Below are 14,949 nucleotides of genomic sequence, written 5' to 3' on the forward strand. Positions count from 1 at the left end.
ACAATCCATAAATGTGACAATGGGCTGCCGCCCCTCTTTTCCTATCAACTTTATTTTTTTCTTGTCCCACTAAGGATGAAACAATTCTATTAAATGGTCCTGAATGCTTGAAATATTAAATTTAATAGTACAATTGAGGGTTGTAAAAATGACTGACACAACCTTTGTACAGGAATGGTTAAAGCACATCTCCTGCAATTTAAGGACCCATCCAGTTAAAAGATAAAACATTGCATTCATCCTCAACAATGTGTCATAAGCAAACTGTAACAATATGGATTCCAGAATATCACGTAGAATTGGTTTGTAATACCAAACAGGACATTCTCCACTAGATTCATAGGTTTGTTGTGAAGGAGAACTGTAGTTTGTATGATCTTGATGGGCCAAAATATTCTGGAATACAATTTGAGTGAGTATTTATCTGTGACTTTGTCAATTTATTTCATAAAAGGATTTGAATTATAGGTTCTGAAATAACCTTTTGCAGTATTAACATTACTAAAAAAAGTTTTTACAAACACTGGGATTAACTGCTGCAAAATAAACCGAAACTTAATATCCAAATATTCATTAGTACTAAGACGTCCATCACCTAAAATGAGACCATTTCTATCCCGCTAATGAGTTGAAGGAACCTGAGACTGAACTGTTTGTTTGACTCAAGTTTGGGCAATATCTATATCATCATCACTGGAACATTCTGGATTTCTTTGAGCCTGCCAAGTGGTCATTCCTTTCCTGAAACATCACAAGACTTAGCAGAACCGAGCTTGTAAAGACTTTTTTAGGAATATATCTTCGACAATGTACTGTTGCAGTTAACATGAATGGCTGAGACTTCATACCTCTTGTAGGACCTGGGGTCTCCAGGCCCTAAGGGGGTAACGTGACACGAGCGACTGGGCACCCAAAGGTCTGTGTGTAAAGCAACCATACACCACACACCTCTCATGGAACGGGGAACACACACAATAAGTGACGCCACACGGTATAAATTATGCAAATACTCAAGTTTATCCAAGCCGGTCGAGATAGATGCAGTTCATGAGATATCAGTGCAATTCATAAGCTTATAATACCATTCATTGAGATGTACATGCCAGTCAGGAGATATAAATACAGTTCATACTATAAATGCAATTCATGAAATATATCGGCACTGCATGAGATATAAATGCAATTCAATGAGATGTACATGCAAGCTTCACTTTCCCCAGCACGTTATTCACTCGTAGGTTCGCTGAAGGCCCTAGGCCACCCTCGTGCATCTGACTCCCCTTAGTAGGGTGTGGGGAACGCAACGCCACTCCTGGGGGCGTGCAGGGACCCAGGACAGACCTCGCGGGCTTGCCGCGGTTTCAGCTACCTGTAGCGCCTTAGGGGTGATTCCAGCGCTATGCGCGCTAAGCGATGACTACCTCAGAATGGGGCATCTAGCACAGAGCACTACTCGTAATCGATGACAATGGATACTTCAAAACGGAGCATGTAGAACAGAGCGCTACTCGTAATCAATGACAATTAATACTTCAAAACGGAGCATGTAGAACAGAGCGCTACTCGTAATCAATGACTATTAATACTTCAAAAGGGAGTATGTAGAAAGGGGCGCTACTCGTAATCAGTAGCAGTGAATACGTCAACACAGAGCATTTAGCATGGAGCGCAATGGGTCTTGCGGAGCGAGTCTCTCGTGCTCCGGTGCAGTTCGTAGGGCACCACGCTCCAGTATAGTCAAGGGGGAACAAGGAAAGGATCCCTCGGCGTGGTCTCTCTGTCGTGATGACCAGGGGGACTCCCACGGAGACTCCCAACCAGTAGGGGGCGCACCGGGGTCAATCCCTGCCTCCGGGCTTACCTTGATCGCGACGTCGGAAGGCGTCCGCTCCGGTGGCGACGGGGGAACTCGTCCACGGCCTCGCGCACCGTCTCCCACAGCTGCGACGGCAGCGACGGGGCCCCGGGCTTCTCCGCGGGCCTCGTTACACTGAAGGGCACTTCTTCCGGCCTCCGGGCCGCAGCGGTGAGCGCGCTTCGCTTCCACGCCACAGGGGGGGCTCAAATTAAGTTGGGGAGCTCCGCGCTCAGCGGAGCACGCTGCCGGGGGCCCCAGGCCAGGTCAGGGAGCGCAGGGGGTACAGCGCTAATACCTGGTCGATCCCCAGCGATTCCTCAATCTGCTTGGCATATGATTTCAGGGTTCAGTCTGGACACGCAGTCTCAGCGCTTGGCATATGATTTCGGGGTTCAGTCTGGACACGCAGTCTCAGCACTTGGCATATGATTTCAGGGTTCAGTCTGGACCCGCAGTCTCAGCATTCAGCGTCTGTACTCGGTTGTTGTATGAAGTCTTGATGGCGCAGATGTATCTGGCGCCCTTAAGAGGTTCTGTTACAAAGGGGGGTAGGGAGTGAGCTGGCGACTAGGTCCTTCCTAGTCAGGCTGGGCAGAGGTTCCCTGGGTCCTCCTACTGCTGGGCAAGATCAGTGGGTTTCATAGGATCCCTCACTCAGTTAAGAGGCAGCACCTAAATCCTGTCACTCTCAGAGGCATAAGTCCCTGGCTAGGCCCTACCGCCTACACTCCTGCATGGATTCTCCAGCTCTGCTTTACCCCACTGGCCAACTGACTAGAAAAAGTTCCCTCCCTCACTTATGTATCCCTAGGTCAGGTGACCTCTAGCCAAGGCGGCAAAAGTAAAACCACACCTCCCTTCTAGAAGGTTCCAGCACATTCCAGGAGCTTCCCCATTCTACCTATGGGACAAAAAAGGCGGGCTGGTGTTGCAACATTGTTGTGGGGTTCCAGCCAGCTCCTGGCAGCTAGGGTGCTACTAATAAAGACCACTCTGCAGTAGCAGGGGCCTGTGGCAGCCATCTTGGGAGAAGGGAGCGCCTGCACCTTAACACTGCAAAAACGAAAAAATTCAGGGAAAAAGGGCCAAGTCCAACACCTCTGTAATTGGGAAGGTATATGTTGTCTTACAAATAAACATAAGCGTGAAAAAACATGTTGTGATTTAAACATTGGAATATAAAATTAAATATTACAATTGAGGATGCAATGGTCATTAATCTCTTTAATTAAATGAGGACAACTTCGATTTGTATACCTTGGAGTCCTTCTGCATATTTTAAAATTTTATATACAGCACTGGAGGATGATGCTGATGCTTTTATGACTTGAGAGTTGAATTACATACACAGCAATGCGCTTGTTCCCTATCAAGGTGAACCATGCACCAGTTGAGCAATTTCAGACCAAAGTAACTTAAAAGGATCTGCCCATTATTCAGGAAGGTCCAGAAACCAACTCATATTTTCTTGTTTCATATATGATCAATTGGGTAGAACAGATTTGGAATTTACTGGGAAGTAAAACGTACATTTTCCTACTGTCCAACCCCAACAAAGGCTCATCAATTGCATCCACCTGGCATTGCTTGTGTTCATGTTCTACCTTGAATCACACCTTTGCAGATATCATGCTTTCCTTGCTTTGTCGCAACATCTAAATTGAATATTTTAATTAATATTATTATCACCCTTAAATGTTTACTCTAGAATTGAATTGTGCAGAACACATCAGTTTTCCATAAGGTGTCAGTAGTCCACTTCTTTTATCGAGAAGCGCAACCCTAAGCTTTTGTGATCAAATGTTCGGCCACAAAGTAATTGATCTTCAGTCCTGCAGTAGCAGCAAAAGTAATCTTAGGGTCACCCGAGCTCAAGCATTCTTCACTTTGATAAAGCGATACTGCGTTTCCAATCTTTTTGAAAATAAATTATTAAAAAACAATAAAAAGTATGCCGGACAAGGTAAAGGGGAATGGGCTTACATTGTTATCAAAAGCCAGCAGCAATATAAGTAAGCTTTCCATTGCCCATGGTAAATCTACCATTTTATCTGCTCCTGATTTGTATTTCGCTATAACATATGAACGAATAGTCTTATTATATTTTAAAAGGGAAATATAAACTGTTCTGGTCACAAGTAGCCAAGGGTGCTAGCACCTCACCGGCTGTACAACTGGCAAAATGTATTTCTGCTACTGTCTGGAATGCATATTTTGAAAATATATTAAAAACACCTCAGTCAGCCATTAGCCCCTAGCCTTGTTCTCTAAACATCAGACCACTTACATTTGAGCATGTTTGTGATTTCATTACTAAATTAGACCATCAAGCTGTAATGGCCTGGACAGCCTAATACATTGAAAGGAAATTCAGCCTGCTGGGAATAGAATTTGGCTCTATTGAGCCGTTCAAATTTTGGTACCTTCATAATGCTGGGTAATTAGAGAGGCTCACTCATGACCTCTTAATTGAAGTAGGAAAGGCTTTGTAATCTGAAAGACTGTTGCATTGTGGCTATGCATTGCTCACAAGAAAGATATTACCCAAAATCCACCTTGAAGAGTTAAATCACTCTTGGAAAGGAAGCTTTTAGACAGAGGTTGTGGTGTGGCTGCACTGTTTATGTCTGGGCTTCTCAAGTGCATTCATCATGATTGACCGCTCGTTCTTGGGAAGGAAGTTCTTGGCCATGGGTATCTCTTTCCATTCAACAGCATGTATATCATCTCCAGAATGATAGATGGGGCATAATGCTGATGTCTGCTGCTCTTCCGGGTAATCACAATATACAAACTGAGTCCAGTTTATGCCAGTGATGTTTTCTAGCACCCACACTATTTAAAATGTGCTTGTGTAACTTAGCAAATGCAAATAATTGCTTCTCTAAAATCTGTTCAACGCAAATTAGTGCATAATATTACCCAGATGATCTAGTGATCTAGCCAGACCCCCTATAACTGCAGCCAACATGGGGCACGCTGGCTATCACCACTGGCAAGAATGGATTAAAGAGAATGTATGACTAAAGGCAAATTATGATCACTAGATCACAAATATTGAGGAAAATAGTTAATTGGCTGTGTGACATTCCTGTGGCCAACAGTGGCGTAGCTAGGAGGGGCGGTGGGAGCAATCTGCCCCAGGCGGCACAAGTTTTGGGGGTGGCGGCCAGCCCTCCCTACCCCCGCTCTTACCTGCGCCCGATGCAGCCGCAAGAATCATCAGCACCCCCCCCCACACTCTTCGGTCAGGCCAGGGCCCAGCAATGTCTGCCAAGCCAAGGCAAGTTGCTTAAAGAATCTCAATACTGGATTTACCAACTATAGCTACAGATCTAGTTCTAGTGGCCTTACTTTTCAGACTTTTACTAACATTTGGCATCGTGGTTTTGCCACTTTTGTGGTGCAGCCACGACTCAAAATACTAGTAGATGTTTACAGAGCCATGCAAGGGCAGATTTGCTCCACCTTGGTGGCTTTTTAAAGAAATGTGGCGCAACACAGTGGATTCCTCCCTATTGCATTACATTTCGCTCTTGGAGGCGTTCCATGGGTGGAGCATGGGCGTTCTGCGCATCCACCCATGGATTGCACACAATTACAGATTTACAAAGGTTGTAAACCTGGAATTGGTAAAATCACTACGCCTCGCAGAGGATTGTGTAGCAAGAAAAAAACCTCTTTCTCTCCTCATTTTCTCCTCTTTCGATGTGTGCTGCATTTTGCAGCACACATAGAAAGAGCAAAATGCCTCAAGGGATTGTTTTTGTGCAGAAAAGTATCCCTACCTGTTCAAAAACAATTCTTGTAGAGCAGACACCCTCACAATGTGGTGCAAGTGTGCCTGCAATGGCGCTAGGTTGCCTGAAATGTGTCAGTGCTATGAAAGAGCAGAAGTTTCCATATCTTAGTAGATATGGTGCATTTCTGCTCTCTCCTTTTCACGCAACACAGCATGGCAAGTTGGCTTGCTGCACTTCGTTGTGTGAAAGGTTAGTAAATCTGGACCCAAGTTTCTATCTGTTGAAACCTATAGAGTGCACCTTTAGCTAATTAAACATTCTAAGATAGTTTACAAAAGAAAATCCAGGCCATAGCAGGCGCTAGTGCTTTTTTAGTGATTTTAACATTCTGAGATAGTTTACAAAAGAAAATCCCAGCCATAGCAGGCACTAGTCCTGTTTAGTGCCTTTAAAGACTCTAAGGTTGGAATTTGGTGCTAGATTAGATTGGGTGACAGTCTAAGTTTCTATGATGTGTTGGTTATGAAAATGTATTCAAACTAATAGTCATCTGTTATGTTGGATTTGAGCAGAGCTTTGTTAATCTACATCTGATAATGCACAGTGACAGATTCTTTACTCCATGAAGTAGATTGATTTATTAGGCATACCAAAAGTTTTGGATGGTAACATTCTTAGGTTTTAACCCCGCGCCGTGTGCTCATGACGGAGTGGTTCCGTCATGCTGCGGCCGTTGGCGGCCGCTCCGCCCACGCGGCGCTGATTCCCCGCCTGTGCGGGCGATTAGCGCAAGTGGGTGGAGTCATGACGGAACCACGCCGTCATGAGCACAGCTCGCCCGTGACTCATGACGGCGTGGTTCCGTCATGAGCATGGCGGCGCCGCAAACTCCCCAAACCCCCCCAGCGCTGCGGCGGAATTCGCGCCGCAGCGAAGGGGTTAAAGAGAAGCGTTCAGATGCTATTCTGAATGTTAAAATGGGTATCATCATTTACCCAACTAGAAGCTGTTTAAGTACTCTACCCAGTGGTTAATTTGCACCGGTGTTTGCCTGTGGGGTCCATTGGCACTTATTTTTGTAGACCGGCACATTTTTCCCATCTATTATTTACAGAGAGCAAAAGAAGGCAAAGCACACAAATTGGAAAGATGGAGAAAGAGAAAGACGGAAACATTGTTACAAAGGGAGAAAGCATAGACCAGCAAAAGTGAGATAAAGGAGCAGGGAGTGTATGGCAGCAGATTTAAGAGAACTGAGATGGACTCCAGACTATGCAGCCTTGGCATGCAGCACGCCACCTTTAATGTCACTGGCTTCTGATCAGATATTCGTGAACCGGCACACTTTCTTTTACAAATTAAACACTGGCTGTGTGGAAATATGGATTTTTCTGGTCAGTTATGTCCCCTATCTTGGACCCCAACGGTTCTATGTGCATGTTACAAGTACATGTATGTTCCCTCCAGTTCCAGTTATGAAGACGCAAATACATGTGCGTCCACCGTTAACATGTCCTCTTTCAGATCCGCCATGAATGGGCCGGATATTCCATTCCTAAGTACAAAAGGCCACCGCCTTTATATGGTTCACTTATGCCATTTTTACAGTCCAGGCAAGTAGGCCCTGATTCTGTCATCAAGCTTTTCTTGCTTTCTGCCTCTGAAGCTCCAGTCTGAGCCTGCATCTGTGACCATGAACTTTGTCTCATTCCCTGCGCGGCTCACGAAGCCTGACATCAGCTTGCTGCCTGCCAAGAACTGTATTTCACCTTCGAAATTATCTGCTCCGATCCCTGCCCAATGCAGTCCTGTCTAGTAGTTTCAGTAAACATTCTTCCAGCTACCGAGCAAAGACCCGGCTTCTTTGTCTTCATGCAAGTAATTCATAGCCCTGTTACTATGGAAGATTCCTGCCCTCGCATCTAGTGTAGACACTTAGACGCTTGTACACGCACTAACAGTCAGTATAGTCAGTATAGAATAAGATTCTACTCTAAGAGACCTCTCTTTTGGATAACATAGTTCTTTAAACATAGGATGTTAGATATGATTTGGGATTAGGTTGACTTGACCCTCCAGACTTCTGTCGCCACATGTAGAGCTAAATGTCAAGTCCCCTCCACCCCCTAGCTGCACGTCAATCACACGTCATGCTGCTGCGCGCGCATCTCTGTCAAGTATTTCTGCTGACATTGCGAAATTCTTTCATGTAACCGCCCTCTTATGACATCACATCTGATGACGTTCTTTAAATCACTCCCAGTTACGCCTATTTTTTGCTACGCATGTGAAATGTTATCTTTGCTATCAATTGTTACGCCTCTTGCATTGGCCTCACTGTAATGCCTATTGTATAAATGTAATTGATTGTCAATAACGTATGTACTTCACTTCCTGAACCTTCGTGGTGATGGAACCTGGAGCAACCGATTATAATCGACCATTGGAATAAAGCCCATTCCGAACCTCTAATACCACGGATTCTGCCTCTTATTTACTGAGCTATTTTATTATGTTTCTGTATCAAATTAAGTCCCGGTAATTAAATTATTTACCACAGCTGTACCAAATTACTAGGGAATTATGGCCCTGACCGATATCCAAGCTGTGAATAAGAACTATAAGTGCACTCACACCAGGAATCAACCTTTGAACTCCTAGTAATAGAATCCTGATGGGTTTACTGAACCTTTGTTCCTGTAAAGGTCTATGAAATATCATTAAACTGAATAACAATGGCCATCGTCATTAAATTGTCCCCTCTGATGTTATGGTGTTCGATTTTGATAGCCCGGGGTCCTCCCTGTATAGAGATTTCATCCTGGATTGTTTTGCTTGTGTAAAGGTCTACATATCTTCTTAGGTATGTAAAGGATAGGTGTTACAAGCTGGGCACACATATCATCTTTTCCTCATCTGGAATATCACTGTGAAAGACAAAATCTGGTTAAAATCTACTTTTATTGATTTCATTAAAAGGAGAAGGGAGGTGTCCGAGATAGGGAAGTCGGCTAATAGAGAGTACCCGTTGGTACAAACTATCCTCGGTCTGGACCCTTATGCGGTTATGGTCCCGAAAGGCAGGGATAGGGTTCTCCTTACCAGGTTTATGCTGGGCCACCTTAGATATCTCCTCTCCTCTCCCTTAGGTCAGTTTGACCAGAATGAAATTTAGGCCTGCTTTTATGATGAGTGCTCATCGCAAACCTTGGTGCATTTTGTGTTTTTTGTAGGTTTTTTAGCAGCTTTACTAGAAAGTTTTTAATTCCACTTTTGAGGGGCCCCTCACACTCTTGACATATCACTGTCCTTTTGTATTTGCAGTCAAAACACACTCCTAAGGTTTGTTTCGGCTTGGCCACTTTTCTGAAACATGCACTAAAGCATAGCTGTTCCTTATTGTTTTAATTGTCAGTATTTGTTTTGCTGACCGTGATTGCAATCTGGTTATGCACGCTCATCACTTGTGAAGGATTGCTTTTGTTTACTCCTGCTCTTTATATTTATTGATGTTTTTGTGCTGGAAATGTTGAGCTGTTGGACGGCGTGGATTTGGATTCTGGTTGTATGATTCACAGTCATGGCTCAACATTTTGCACTTTTTTAAAGCTGGTTTTTAAGGTTATTGTATTAATCTAACAACTGATTTTTATGAGCATATTTTCTGTATTTTTATTATGCATTTCATGTTTCTATGTGATTGTGCTTTTATAGTTTTTTTATATGAACCGAAATGAAGCAAATAAAGCTGAAATGACAATAAATATATTTTATTAGGGCCAAAGATGCCCATAGTCATACAAGTGCTTTACAAAACACAGTTATGCAGGTGTTGCAAAGCTGCTATTGAATCGTCTGATCAAATTTTATTGGACTCTTCTTCAGTCCCTTTGCAAAAAACTCCTAAATCCGAATGTTCGATCCCATTGTAAAGGGCACCACGTATAATAGGTGCTAATTATCCTTAAAGTTTCAATTCTGATCCTTGTGGCATCAGTTTTCAAAAGGCTCAAAACCGGAAGTATCCTCATTTCTGACTGTATTAAATATGAGAATAGATCAGAGACAATAAGTGAAAATATGATCAGGTGTGAACTGGAACTGAAGTTGCAATTGAATGTTTCTACCTAGGTTGACATGGCATGTGAGTATTTTATGAACTGTTGTAGTGTGACTGTGTACCTGGGTCAGTACTGATACGGGTAAGGTGGGCCTCTGTTTAGAGTGGTACTATGGATGAGAATGCTGCCCTAAGCATTTACTCATGGTTTAGACTATTTGCAAGCGGAGAGCCTGGGACACATGTACTGGCATACCCTTAGCTACTTAGATCATTACATCAAACATCTAAAAGGTGGATTTCTACCACCTTTTATATGTTTGATGTAATGATCTAAGTAGCTAAGGGTATGCCAGAACATGTGTCGCAGGCTCTCCGGTGCACATGATCCACGATATACCTCATGGATGAGGCCAGGTATGTCTAAAGTGGGACTGGGGTTTTGCTTGTGTCTCCTAATGAGAGCCTCGCTTGTCAGTACTACATACATGGTCTGTTCCCATGAGGACCAGGGTCTGAACTGATTTGCATAGGATGCGCTGCAGTGAGTTGGATTGCTACCAGGGCTGGACTGGCCGTAGCGGGCACCGGGCAATCCCCCGGTGGGTCACATGGGTGGGGTCCGGTTTTAGCTCGGTGGCACCCCCAACCCCCCGGCGGCGGGGGGGGGGGGCGTCCGAGCAGTTTGCCAGGGCCGGTTGTGGTTCCCAGTCCGGCCATGATTGCTACCAAGAGCGCTTGTCAGTAGTTTCAACTATAGGCATTCATTTTCCCATCACCTTTTGAGTGTTTGTGGACTGGTTTTATACCTTCATATGGTCTATATGGAGTGTGAATAAACGTTAGAAATAAACTAAAAACATATTTATAAAATACCAATTTTCATTTATGCAGTCTTGTTTTTCTCTCCTTCGGAAGAGGTGTTACATTGAAATTAAAAAAGCTGAGATACCGATGTATTTTGTGTTTCCAGGGAAATGAATACCACTGTGTGAGCTATACTGCAAAATGCAATAATGGGTCCTCAGTATTGATCGCATTGATGAGCTCACTGGGCAATTCAAAGATTGCTAGCACAATATTTCTACAATTTTAACTCAATAACATTGTAAAATGATATTGTCTAAAGGAAATCTTTTCCTTGTATGGCAGGCTTTTAGGGAAAATGCTATAATGATTTTAGTAAGTGATTTATTCCCAGGTCTATATGTGCTAGTTTCTAACAGCTGGCCAAACGTTTCTAAATACTGTTGGCAGTAACTGCACAGGTGCTGTCAAAGAACTTGCCTAAAGTGTGACATGCTGAAGTGAATACCTTGCCTCGAAACAGGCACTGTGCACTGTTCCGGTGGGTAAGTAAGACTCCTCTAGGAAATTATCCATGGAACTTGCTGGTTCAGATAGACAGTGTGTTGTCTTCTGCTGTCGGCCATGTTTGAAGATTAGCTGATGCCTTAAAGCTAACGCTTCAAGCACACAGAATCTTGTTCCTGATCCATTGGCCTAATGTGCCCATGCCAGCTCCAAAAACCACAGCCCCCATCTGTGCATTTATCTGGATTTTATCATGGCAGCTTCCTTTGAGCAGAAGCTTTCATCACATGCCAGGGTCTGCTCTGCTCTGTGCGGTCTTTCTGCTATCTGCAGCCTTCTGGCATCCTTCAATCACATCCATTGTTGGACTGACACACAGTGTTTGTGTACAAGCCATTGAGCGGCTTTCAGGAAGGGGACTGCTGATATGGCCAAACCGCAGGGTGTTTGTTCTCAGGGGGCGGGGGTCGGGCTTGTATTTTTACTTTGAAGGGATTCCCGTCAATTTCAGTGACAGGAAACTGGGGAACAAGACGTGGGAGGGATAATAATTATGGGGCAGGCAATTTGAGTGTCTGAGTAGGTCTGGAACTAATGGCAGGGTTTCTGAAACGCAGCGCATATGTTGAGACCCCGGTGGCATGGTGAAAAAAATGTAGACGAAGGGCCTCTGATGATCTCAGTCAACTACATGCTATTATCAATGTAGTAGATTTGAAAATTGAAGTAGTGGGATCATAGCATTGCCAAACTGGGGCAATATTACCAGAGTGCTCAGGGCCGCAATGGGTGTTTGCACCCACTTTGTGTGCCCCCGGGGCTTTTTGTCATTAAAGAAAGGGGCTGAAGACGCTTGTGTGTTCCCTTCTGTAATACCGATAGTGCTGACGCCCATAAAGCGCCAGTACTATGCTCAGAGGGTGTTCTCTCATTTGCATGGGGGCATGGACTCATGCAAATGAGGGAATCCCTTTGCCTAAGCACACGCGCGTATTACAGATGCAGACGCAGAGACAAAGAAGCTGTAGGTGGCGCAGTCAGTGCGCCCCCTGACGGAAGCCCGCTGGAGGGGGGAAAGAGGGCCCAATGACCTCCCAGACATCCCCTTGCAGGTGGGGGCAGTCACTCAATGCACCTGCATGCAAGGGGATCTCTAATCCCCCTTTAAAGTGCAGATGGGTTGCCGCCTGCACAGTGAAACACGAAGCAGCTTCAAAACAACCACTTTGTTTTTCACCTGAACATGCTGCCCTCAGGGCAGCACAAGTTTATGACTGTCCTAGGGGCAGCGCATTCATTATAATGCTGCACATTTTCCTGGTTAGCGCTAGGCACATCTTTTGAGAGGTGCGCCCAGCGCTAGCCAGGAAAAAACGCCAAATACATAATATGGCCACTGGTGTTACTAATCAAAATGGGGTGAATGAGTGAGAAATATTGGGAAACCCCAAAGTAGGTAAACTGAAAGCATCCTTATTACAAAAGGAGAGCAAACCTTTCAAATGTCTTTTGGTTTGTGAATGCTGTTGTCTGTGCTGCTTGTATGCTAATGGAAAAAGTCATATCATACTTCAATTTGATCACTTTTTTAGGTAGTATACCCAATATCCTATTCACACGGCAGGTGTGATCTGTTAACTTATGCGCTTATGGTCCAATCCACAAAATTTGTGATCATAGACATAAGTTTATCGCTGAATACGGCTTGGTTATGCCTGCCAGATGCACAAAAAGCGAAACATAAACATTTTACTACTAAACATATGCTGTGAACGCGTGTGGTTGTGCAGCTGCAGGTCCCATGCAAGAAGAATTAGTGGATCAAGAGGTGACAGTTTTTGAACTTGTGAATTTCTGGGCATTCAAAACCTCCTCTCCAATCATTTCCCACTTGGAAGCGGTCGAAGATTTCCTCCAGAAAAGAGTTTGGATAAATCCTCTTCCACTGTGGGCCAGAGAAGAGGAAATACCCAAATGTTTTGGGTGTATAAGGCAGTGGTCGAAGTGGGCGGGATTGGAGGGGCACGACGTGTTCCTACTTTTCCGATTCATAAAATACCGTTCCCCTACTTTTTGTAAAAAGACAACCATCCCAGGACGGCTAATTCCAATATTTTAAATGCTTCAGCTGAAGGATCACACTGTGAGTCTCATGTGCTGTGAAACAGAATCTTGGCAGACAGCTGAACAAGCCTTTCTGCCAGGGTGACTGCTTCCCTCAAAGAAATGCTAATGTGCACAACTACTTAATCTGGAAATGTCTTGGGTAAGCTGCAAATGTAAAGGGTGCTTGGGAGCTGGTACAGGCTTTAATTGATGGAATCACTGGAAGCTTTGTGATGACAAAAATGTATTCTTCTTGAGTGGTTGTGTAAATAGTTACAACTGAGCTGTGTAGTGCGTGCTTTAAATTAAATTTGTCTTTATATAGAGCATACCTCCTGATGAGGTGTTGAATATTGCATTACATACAGTCTAGGTATTATTCAAATCTATATTTTGGAAGCTCCATTTTTTCTTAAGTCCCTTTTGTGCATTTTGTAGCAGTCTATATTATCCTGTGTGTAATGCAAGTTTAAAATAATGACCTGTATTCACACAGGCTCTGACCTCGTAGCACTAAAAATACACAAGTCACTATTCTCCACAACACCAACTGAGATTTAATTCTGTGGCACTCCGGTTACGCAGAGACCTCTGCAGTTCATTAACTAATAGAGGTTTCTTAAGCGCGATAGTGCATTTCCCACTGAGTAACAACTTTTTATCTATTTTTCATTTAAACTGCGCGTGAAAGAACAAACAAAGTACAGAATATTTAGTTTTTTTATCCTCAACTTGACCCCTCCCCCATGCTCACTGACTCCACCCCATTGTATGCAGCATCACAGTTCTCATACTTTTTTATGCACTTCGGCCACTGGCATAGGGGGAAAGGTATCTCAATGTGGGAAAATGATTTCCTTATGCGTGCAATTCCCCAAGAGGGACACAGCAACTTGGGAAAATATTACATGACATTCCCAGCAGTACACCTGGAAACCTGTCACTCATGCAGCTTTCCAAGTACATTATTAGGTATTGATATGATTTCTCAAAACTCATTCCTCTACACCTGAGCACAGGAGTTTGCTTAGTGGCGTAGATCTACACGTTTTCCTTGTGATTGGGGTTCATAAACAATTTGCTTCTCTTAGGAAGTTTAGCCCAGAACCGGGGAGGCTGACTAAGGAACCACAAATAGTTCAGACTCTATCCAGGCTCAGGGTTTGGTGCCCAGCCAAAAAGCTTGAGTCACAGTTTTACCTGTAGTTTGTGAATTGTTGTGTTATTTTAAATATTGTGCTTCTCACCAAAAACAAGAAGAGGTACACCTGAAATGCCCACTGTGGTGTCGGGAGGGGCAATCTACCAGGTAGTGATATTGCTCTCTTAGCCTTTTGCTCACTTAGACTCACAAACTCTACTTTACACTATTAGGAGCAATAAACTGCCGAAGGGCACATTTGTTCATTTATATAGGTTATTAATAGATTTCTGCGAAGCATTAAGAGCATAGGAGCGAAAAATAAAGAGTTGCCATGGAAGCGTGACTGAAATACTCGTCCTCCTGCTCAATCCTTATTTCTAAGTGCACTCCTAGAGTTTCCACTTAACTAACTCCCCAGCCTGGAGTTACATAGACACCGAGTATAGATCACTCGGTGGGGGGAGGGGGGGGGGAGAGGTGCAGGGGATACAAAGGTAATGCCTTTATATCTATAAAGGTGAAATGATATTGCCTTCAGCCATGCATATGTATCACTTTTTCTGGCATCTCTTTGTGCCATATTGTGTTGTTTGATAGTGATAACACGTATTCACAACTGTCCACGATTGATGCAACTCAAGTACTTTTAGAGAAGAAGATACTCACATTTATCTGTAAAGATCCTGATTTGTATTTTTTGTTTTTTACTAACATTACTCTCTGT

At 43.8% G+C, this 14,949-nt stretch overlaps 1 protein-coding gene across 1 annotated transcript in view; it reads left to right on the forward strand.

The window, feature by feature from the left end:
* The window catches only part of EPHA8 (EPH receptor A8), an 876,683-nt gene that overhangs the window by 322,973 nt on the left and 538,761 nt on the right, over positions 1–14,949 (forward strand). The window lies entirely within an intron of this gene.

The sequence above is a fragment of the Triturus cristatus genome, chromosome 1_2 (genome assembly GCF_964204655.1).
Source record: "Triturus cristatus chromosome 1_2, aTriCri1.1, whole genome shotgun sequence".
NCBI lineage: Eukaryota > Metazoa > Chordata > Amphibia > Caudata > Salamandridae > Triturus > Triturus cristatus.